Source organism: Pantherophis guttatus, chromosome 4 (assembly GCF_059756535.1).
Source record: "Pantherophis guttatus breed Tessera chromosome 4, ASM5975653v1, whole genome shotgun sequence".
Taxonomy (NCBI): domain Eukaryota; kingdom Metazoa; phylum Chordata; class Lepidosauria; order Squamata; family Colubridae; genus Pantherophis; species Pantherophis guttatus.
The window spans coordinates 71,445,863-71,455,360 of record NC_142066.1 but is presented as its reverse complement, the minus strand read 5'-3'; the positions used below and the strand labels follow the sequence as shown (position 1 = coordinate 71,455,360).

The window sequence follows — 9,498 nt, the reverse complement described above, 5'->3', positions numbered from 1 at the left end:
TTGTTTTTCTCACTGGAAATGACTGTTTGGAGCACACAAGGAGGGGATACTTTTCTAAGAAATCACAATTTAAAAATACCAATGTTAACTTGGATTGCCAACAAAGTTTGTCTTTGGCAAAACAGAACACAACATTGCTTTTTCCTTTGAACTAGGGCATCTCCAACCAAGTTGCCCTACCTTCCTCCTTCCTTTCTTTCTTTTCCTCCCCTTTTCCTTTCTTTTTTTTTTAAGCTGCCAAAGGCTCCAACAGAGATTTCCCATTTTGACCCATCCCCCATCATTGCTTCAGTGTGATTTTTAGCTCACATATCCCAGACTCATGTATGTTTGTGCGTGTGTGTGTGTGTGTGTGTGTGCCCCTTGCAACCTGGCACTGTGAAAGAGGAAAAGATCGGGAGAGGCTGGGCTGAGAAAAACAAGCATTTCAAAAAAAGAGCTTTCGTTAGCTTGCAGGCTGCAATGAGTGAGACACCTCCTCCTTCCCTCCCATACACACTCAAAGAAACTTCTGTGATAGTAGGCTGCAAAGTGCAAACTAACGAAAGTTCTCTTTTTTTGAAATACTTGTTTTTCTCAGCCCCAAGCCTGTCCCGATCTTTTCCTCTCCATTGTCACAGCACCAGGCTGCAAGGGGGAAGACCTTAGACACATGTGTGCACACACATAAATATGCACAGGTTGGAGAGGTGAGCTGAGAGTCATGCAGAGGTCCGTCAGGCACAAAGGCAACGGCAGGGGAAGAGGATCAAATGGGAAGCCTCTGCTCATTTTAAAAAGAACCTTGTGGAACTTCCCTTTTTGTCCACCCTCCCCTCCATTGCCTCAATGCCTGATGTCAAAAGGGCAGCTCTGCTTCCCCACAATGCCAGAAGCTGCATGCCACCTCCCTTCACCTGCACATGCCCCCCAGAGCCCATGAGATTTCCTACCAGCCATGGTGGCTGGCAAGCAGAAGCCCCTGCCCTGGGTCCCATGCCCTCTCCTTCTCACCTCTTCCTTCCTCCATGCAAAGGTAGGGATGTGGCTTTCCCACATGGGAGAGGAGAGGTCCCAGGGAAAGGCCAGCAAGTGGGATAGGAGGTGCCAGTGCTACCCACAGCCAGCCTTAGATCCACGCTGCCACTTTGGCCCTGCTTCCTGGGTGTGCACAGAGCAAGCTCCATGCGTGTGAGGGCTGGTGTCCTGGATGAAGGGCAGTGCTCAGCAAGCAGTCCCCAGGGATGCCAGGTGCCAGGGCCTGCACACTCTCGCATCTTGTGTGCATGCCCAGGGGGCAGGGCCAAACCAGCACTGCAGATCTAAGACTGGGCCTGGGTGAGGAACCAGAGAGCAGCTGGGATGTGGACGCACTCTAGGCATCACGCCAAGGCAAGATAAGGAGTGTCTGGGAGATGCCAGGTGGGGTAGGGGTGGGCCAGCCAGTGGTGCTATCAACCGGTTCGCCCAACGATGCAAAAAGTTAACAAGGGTTCCTCCGAACCAGCTGGAGCCCACCTCTGTGTGGGAAGCAGCTAAGGGAAGAAGACTCACCAGGCAGAGATCAGCTGGGCTGCAGAGGCCATGGTCGAGGCAAGTGAGAGAACCAGAGAGCAACAGCAGCTATGCCGTTGACTGTAACCATCGGTCAAGGTGGGCAGGGCAAGATAAGGAGTAAGGGGAGGGATGGGGCCAGCTAGCAATTTAACAACTGGTTCAACCAAAAGTGGTGCAAACCTGTTGAATCACATCACTACCTAAGGACATTTGGAGATGAAGAAATATGATGATTTTGTGTAACATGTGCAAAAAACTAGGGTGCTCCCTTGTGTAACATGATGATGTACAAAAGATACAGAATTTATCTGCCCAATTCATAATTATGACTTGGAAAGGGGGTCATCCTATAAACTTCGATAAAATATAATCCTTACCATTCTGAATGTTTTCGTTTAAAAAAAAACTTACATTGTACTATTGATATTTTTTTAAAAAAATAATTTTTTGATTAAGCTTCACTTCCTATGTAGAATTACAGTAGTACATGAAGTGTTCACATAAGCTGCATGTGAAAATATGGGTAAAGGTAAAAGTTTTCCTGTCTAATCATGTCTGATTCTAGATACAGTACTCATCTCTGTTTCTTGCTGAGGGAGCCAGTGTTGTCTGAAGATATTTTCTATGATCATGTGGACAACATGACTATATGCCAAAGACACACAGAACATTGTTACCTTCCCATCAAAGTGATACCTATTAATCTACTTGCATACTTTCAAATTGCTAGAATAGAATAGAAATGTACATCTCATTACTTTCATTTGGTATATGAGTATGTTTTGATTAACCATTTAGGAATGACATGAAAAAGAATACAATGTAATAGTGAGATTTTGATCTTATGCATTACAAAGGTAGTTTTTGAATAAGGAGGTAAACATATTTTTACATCAACATATCAAATTCAAACCAGAGCTGTTCCTACTGGGTATCATACCTGAAAAAATTAGCAAGAAAAATGCCTATTTGATAATACATGTAATAACAGCTGCAAGGACTGTTTATGCACAAAATTGGAAAGTGGAGAAAATACCTTTGGAAGAAGAAATAATAATAAAAATCTTAGATTGTGCAGAAATGAATAGATTAATTCTGATGATTAAAGATAGAGAAGACTTAGAATGTTTTAAAATATGGAATGATTTTTATTATTGGTTGGAAGCGAAATATAAATGATTAATTATATAAGTATGTATAAATATGTGATGAGTAGAATATTATGTTAGTGATGAATTGATATTGTGGACTGGACAAGGATCAAGATAGAAGAAATGACAATTATACAAAAGAAAACAGAACTTTGGAAGATAACACTGAGATGTCACAGGGAAGAGAAAACTGATGTATTATGTTTGTTTGTTTTTTAAAAACAAAAACATAATTTTTGCACCTCTATAGCATTGAGCATATAAAATATCTGAAGTCAAGCTTTATATCCCATTAAGCTTTCTTGACAATAATATTGGAATAACTTGTTTCTCTCTCTCTCTCTCTCTCTCTCTCCCCCACCTCCCTCCCTCCTCCCTCTCCCTCAGATATTTTTCATCTTCTCTACTTAGCTTGCAACTTTTTGAGCTCTTAGCGGTATTAAAGAATATTTATTTATTTATTTATTAGTTCAATTTATATGCCGCCCTTCTCCAAAGACTCAGGGCAGCTTACAATGCACTTATAGCAATAGCCTTCATTCTTTTGTATATAACTGCTTATTAGGGCTTTTGGCCCTCCATAAGCGGTGTTTCTACAAAGTCAGCTTATTGCTCCCACAATCCAGGTCCTCAATTTTCCTACCTCGGAAGGATGGAAGGCTGAGTCAACCTTGAGCCTAGTGAGATTTGAACTCGCACTAATTGCAGGCAGCTGGCTGCTGCTACATAACAGCACTTAGTCCGCTGCACCACCAAGGCTCTTGGTGGTGCAATATACATTATATAGAATCTATCATCCTCTTATTTACATCTTAGTTCAGAGAAGATGAGGAGGAAGGAAGAGAATGCTTGCATTTTAACTTAATTGAAATTCATCCACCTTTTTTTACTTGTATGAAAGTGATGCCAAAATAAATGTGAAATATGTAACTATTTGGATCCTAAGTTCCAGTGTGAGTAGCCTTTTCCCCCAATTTATTTTATTTTATTTTTATTTATTTGTTTGTTTGTTTGTTTGTTTTTTGGCAAGTATTTATAAGATAACAGGTAAAAGTATAAACATAATTTGAATACATAAAAAAAGTAAGTAAAAAGGAATATTTGGACAAGGACAGTAGGCACTCTGGTGCACTTATGCACGCCCCTTACAGACCTCTTAGGAATGGGATGAAGTCAATAGTAGACATTTTAAGGTTAAAGTTTTGGGGGAAGAAACCACAGAGTCAGGTAGTGCATTCCAGGCATTGACCAAACATTCTGTTGTGAGTGAATGTATATATTTTATTTCTTCATAATGAGGTTGGTCCAGAGTAGTAGTGCCAGTATCATTGTTGGTCCTTTGATGTCACAAGTACAAAATGGCATTCTCATATAACCCCATTCTAGTGAAGTGATGGCTCTACATTCCAAAAGTGAATTGTTAAAGTCTAGCTGCTGCATTGTAAATACAGGTATTAAAACAGTGCAACTTTGCCAAGTGGTTTCCAAAACCTAAATATTTTCCATACTGATTTTGTTGTGCAGTGGTTCATTATAGTTAAATTCTGCTTGTTTCTCAAGCAAACCTGTAGCTTATATACCTTTCTCAAATTACTAATAATTTTTTTGCTTCAGAAATCTAATTGATAAAGGATACAAAGAACTGCTTTCAAAATAGAATTTCATGTCACAAGAAATTGTGGGCATATGTTTCCCTAAAAGTATGGTTTCCTTAACTTTATGATTTCACTGTGTCAAAAAGAAGAAACAACCACTGCCACAACAAACCTTCAGTCTTTCTCATGCTTTTGTTGCTAACACCTATAAATTGATGCATTTTATTCAGTACTCATACTTTATTCCATATTCATACTTTATTCAAAAGAAGAGATATGAGGGCCTTCATTAACATCAATTTATCTTTGTCTGACTTCTAGTTGCTGATCAGAGGAAAATGCTCTTTTTTAAGATGCTATTGCTGAGCAACAACAAAGTACACTTTTTAAAACTGTATTCATAATGATCTATCTTTCACTGCTAGTAGAAGTAGGACAATAATAACCAAATTCTACATTTGTTTGAAACAGCAGATTTCACATATTGTGAAATTTGCCAGAATGGTTTTAAAATGTAAAAACAAGAAAATTAAAATAAAAGGGGGTCACAAGAGCTGGTTCTTTTTTTTTTTTGGAGGGGAGGGGGCAAAAGGGGAAAAAAAGCCTTGAAGATTTTCACCGCAATACCATCTACCAGAATGCACAGTAGGAGGGAAGGCTCTGGAAAACTGGGCAGGGAAGGGATCACATGGGGGGAGGGCACATTGATTTGGTCGCACTGAAAATATTCTTCTGTCTTCCTTCATGAGGCCTATCGGGAACCCCTGAGCTCTTAGGGTTGCCAGGTGTCCACTATTTGAGCGGACAGTCCACTTTTTTCACATTATGTTCACTATTTTTTTTCACAAAATAGTGGACATTTTTTTTATTCAAAAGCTTTATGATGAAATGGTACGTAATCTAAAGCTGTACAGTCTAAGAGAATAAGGATAGGAGAATCGCATTTTGTCTTTTTTTTCATAAGTTAGAATGAGACAAAGATCGAATGCTCATTGCAATAATCACATTTTACACAACAGTGCAAAAAATGTGTTAAAGCAGTTATCTTTTGATATTGAAAATGTAGTACTGAAGGTTTTTGCCGAATTTTCGAATTCTGCGAAGAAACGAGAAGAGTTGAAATCATTTTTTGAGTTTTGCGAGTCAGAATTCCATGAAGTTTTGCGCCATGTTCCAACACGTTGGTTAAGTTTGTTTAAAGCAGTCGAAAGACTTCTTTTAAACTGGATACCTCTAAAATCGTATTTTATTTCTCTTGGATCTGATGAGTGCCGTAAGGTTATCTGGAACCTTATTTCAGATCAGGAAAATGAACTCGCAAAGGACGATGAACCAACAATTTCAGAATTGTATTTATATTTCACGCACTTCTTCATGTCAATAATGCAAGACACCCTACTGAAGCTGAAAAGCAAGAAAATTCTTGCATGTGATCTTCACATTATCATGTGTAAGCTGAGTGATTGTTTGCAAAAAAAATACGATGAGCAATTTTTTGGAATGAAAGTTTTATTTGCCTTACGTAAAAAACATTTGCCGAGAATGCCGTGCAAAAGTTCAAGAAAGAAGCCATCAATGTGTATCAAAGAACCATTGCGTACCTAGAAAAGTGGTATAATTTCACCGATTCAGTATATGAGACGCTAAATTGTTTCAATCTAATTGATCGCAATAATCCTCCAACTTTAGAAGAAATGACGAACATCTGGTTATTATCACTATGGCGAGAAGAACTTCCACCCAACACTCTCTTCGATGAAATTTCTGCCTTAGAAGAAGTTTATGTTCATCTGCAGGGCGATTCATCCCTTGATAAGTGGACGTACTTTTTCAAGAAAGAGCCAGCTCCGAGTTTACTGAAACTGTCCGATATTCCGGACAGTTCCGATATCAATTCCGATATCAAATGCAAACGTTGAACGAATTTTCAGCGTCATGGGAAATTTATGGACTGACGAAAGTAACCAACTGCTTGTACCATCAGTTCGAAGTGAACTTTGTATATTTTTTAATATTTCTCAACATTGTACTGAAATTAAAGAATTATTCCTTAAACACAAAGAATTGATCAAAGCTGCGCAGTCAAATAAAAAATACAAGACAGCATAGTAAAATGTAATTTAATATTTTACATATTATTATAATATATTTGATGTTTTGAATTTTAAGTAAAGTTTTGAAGTGATTATTTTAATACGTGTTAAAATGTTTGTAAGAAAATATATAATTTAATTGTAAAAATTTTTTTTATTTTTTTACTACTTAACCCTCCCCCCCCCCGCTTGTCTGCTATTTTTTGGAAGCAGACCTGGCAACCCTAGGTCTTCTGCTGAAGGTGCCTGAGGTAGTCTTAAATAAGAACTTTAAAAAGATTATTTCTATCCTGGAGGGGGGGACTGAACACCCCCCACTCCAAGCAGGAATGACTGCCTTCTCTGAGAAAGCCAAGGGGTTCCCCACACAAAGGTCAGGCCAAGGAAAAGAGCGCTTCAGTTCTCCGTTGGCCAAGGCTGCATCTCTTAACATCGCTCCAGATTTCCTGCTAATGCGGCAAATGTGGGTTGGTTTTTTTTCTTTCTTTTTAAAAAAACACAAACACGAAATACCCTCTGATTTTATGGACACCACCCCAACAGTCTTCACGTGATGCCGGTGCCAAAAGCACTTAACAGTCACTCTTCCAAAGTTTAATCATTTTGTCGTTCTCTAGGGCTGCAGAGGCAATGATGTTTTCAGTTGGATGGCAAGCCGTGTTTGCCCTTGCAGCTTCTGTACAATCTCTTTCGTATGGAGGTTCCAAATGTACACCAGGTTGTCCTCCGAACCGGACATGATCCACTTTCCACCAGTAACTGAAAAGTTGACAAAGATGCAATATTTCTCATTCTTGTGGCCCATGTAGGTCTTGAGGCACTTCCCTTTGCTGTAGTCCCAAAGCTTGAGAGTGGTATCCAGAGTTGCCGCTAGAATATATTTGCCATTTGGAGAGAATTTCACAAATGACACAGGGGGATTGTTGTCATCAATCAATGTTTTCAAGCACTGGCCAGAAGCCATGTCCCAAATCCAGCACAAACCATCATAGCTGCTGAACACCATCAGGGAGCCATTGCGGTTAAAATGCACAGCAGAAATGGGATCAGAGTGGGCTGGCAGCGTTTTCAGGCACTTCCCCATTTTGACACCCCAGATCCTGATGCTTTTGTCAAACGATCCTGAGACGATGAGGTTTGACTAAGGGTTGAAATTGCAGCAGAAGACATAGTTGAACCCCTTCAGAGATTTTAAGCATTTTCCTGAGCTGACGTCCCAAATTTTGAGAGTTTTGCCATCGGAGGTAGAAACAAGAAGATTAGAATCAGATGAGTAACATCAGAGATTCCCAGTTTATGTCCAGACATTATTTTTTCAAACTTGCCATTATAAGCACCCCAAATTTTAATCAGTTTATCAGCCAAAGAACTAGCCAGCCACTCCCCATTGGGACTGAATTTTACATAGGAGACGGCTTTGGTGTGTCCTGCCAAGGTGAACTTCAGGGCATAGTTGGGTTTCACAGGTGCAGGCTCTGATTAGTTGAGGAGGAAGGAGCCGACTGTGGTTTGGCTGACTCCGCATCAGGTTTCTTCTCTTCCTTAGCCATGATGGTGGGAAGCACAAGCCAGGATTAGGTGGTCTCAAAGAAAGGTTCACCTCTTTGGCGCCGCCTCCTTCATGCGGGGTCCTCGGGCTCCACCGCTGCCACCTCCCTGTGGGCCACCCGGTGGGAGGGAGGAAGGTGGGAAGAGGGAGGGGAAGCCACGTGATGTATGTATGAATTACATACATCCCTACTAAGAAATAAGTTTGAAGGACCATACTTAGAGGAGTTTGAAACTTTAATTTCAAATTTGAAATCGGTTCTCACTAACAGAATACTAGCTCACTCCAAAAAGCTGGTTTTAAAGAACAAAAAATGGTTTGATAGAGATTGTGTACAATTAAAAAGGATATATAATAAGTAGTACAGAAGAAGTAAAAATGACCCTTCTGAGGATCATACTCACTTCTTAAAACAATTGAAGGCACAATATAAGACCCTCCTAAAAGAAAAGAAAAGTGTCTTGGCAGTGATTAATTACATCAGTCAGGACAAAAAATACAACCCTTTTTTTGTATATTACCAGAGGATTGGGAAAATCGCTCCTAACCCCAACTAATCAGGTACCGAGCCAGGCTTGGGAAGAATATTTTAGAGAGTTATATACAGAATCCAACTATGTAACTAAGGAGAGCCAAATTAGTTTGGACCAAACTGCTTACTGGCCCCCTGTTACACCAGAAGAGATATCCCGGTTGATCAGAGCCCTCAAGGCTAATAAGGCACCTGGTGCTGTCCTCCCAGAAATAATCCCAGAAATAATCAAAAAGAACACCTTAAGTCTCCCTTAAGTCTTATAAGAGACAGCACAATGCTGGTGAATGTCTGATAAAGCCTAGAAAATAGTGAATTGGGATTTCACTGAACTATGGCTATAGAAACGTCTTGATTTACATAAGAAAAACCCTGGCTGAAACAATAATGCACATATAGACCTACGAAAAAAGAACAGAATAAGTATTTGACCGTTACAGGGAAGAGTCATAAGATGAGGGTGTGGCTAACTGATGAAGACAAATAAGTCAGAAATAGATCTATTTTAGTCTCCCTTAAGTCTTACAACAGACAGCACAATGCTGGTGAATGTCTGATAAAGAAAATAGAAAATATTGAATTGAATTCACTAGAAAATAGTGAATTGGGATTTCACTGAACTATGGCTATAGAAACATCTTGATTTACGTAGGAAAAACCCTGGCTGAAACAATAATGTGCGCGCGCGCACACGCACACACACACACACACACACACACACATATGAAAATTTGTCACTTTAGCATGTAGAGTCTGTTCTCTTACAGTGATTCTAAAACGCCTCTGAAAATTGTACAATATGTTATGTTTAAAAGAAAAAGTTATTTACTATCGACATACCACAAAGCTGCTGTACGAATTTTTTGTGTCAAGATGATCAAATAAAATTTCAAAGCTTATAGAATTTAAAAATAAAAAAATAAAAAAATAAATTTCAACTCAATTTTTATTGTTAAGTTCTCCTAATTATTGTGCAATAGACAAGTGCCACTGCATATTTCAACATGTTTATAAAAATATCAATCTCAAAGTTATATATTTT

The 9,498-nt window shown here is 39.3% G+C and overlaps 1 pseudogene; it reads right to left on the bottom strand.

Moving 5' to 3' along the window:
* Nucleotides 1–6,865: 6,865 nt before the first annotated feature.
* Nucleotides 6,866–7,934, bottom strand: LOC117665062 (WD repeat-containing protein 5 pseudogene; annotated as a pseudogene).
* Nucleotides 7,935–9,498: the final 1,564 nt, after the last annotated feature.